This window comes from Branchiostoma floridae, chromosome 12 (genome assembly GCF_000003815.2).
Source record: "Branchiostoma floridae strain S238N-H82 chromosome 12, Bfl_VNyyK, whole genome shotgun sequence".
Lineage (NCBI taxonomy): Eukaryota > Metazoa > Chordata > Leptocardii > Amphioxiformes > Branchiostomatidae > Branchiostoma > Branchiostoma floridae.
The window spans coordinates 11,145,573-11,145,982 of NC_049990.1; positions in this window are offsets into that span (position 1 = coordinate 11,145,573).

Sequence of the window (410 nt, forward strand, 5' to 3'; positions counted from 1 at the left end):
CCCTTTACAAATAGAAGTAGGAAGATACAACCGGACTCCTCCGAGTGATAGAATCTGTACACTTTGTAACGCCAAAGATATTGAAAATGAAGTTCATTTTGTATTGGAATGTGAGTTATATAGTGATATACGTAATTCTTTTATTAATGCCCTGAATTTTGATACACGAGCTAAACAGTTAGTAAAAGATGAGCTTTTTGTATACATAATGAAATCATCTGACAACATTGTACTGCAAAAACTCTGTGAATTCATATACACTTGTTTCAAGAAGAGAAAAGAGACATGTAAATTGTAGAATAGTATAGCATTACATATTTGACTATTTTGTAAACGATAGATGTACTTATAGTGTAGCATAGCCTTAGTTGTTCTGTCTCTCCCACTGCCACTGTAAAGATTCTTTACAG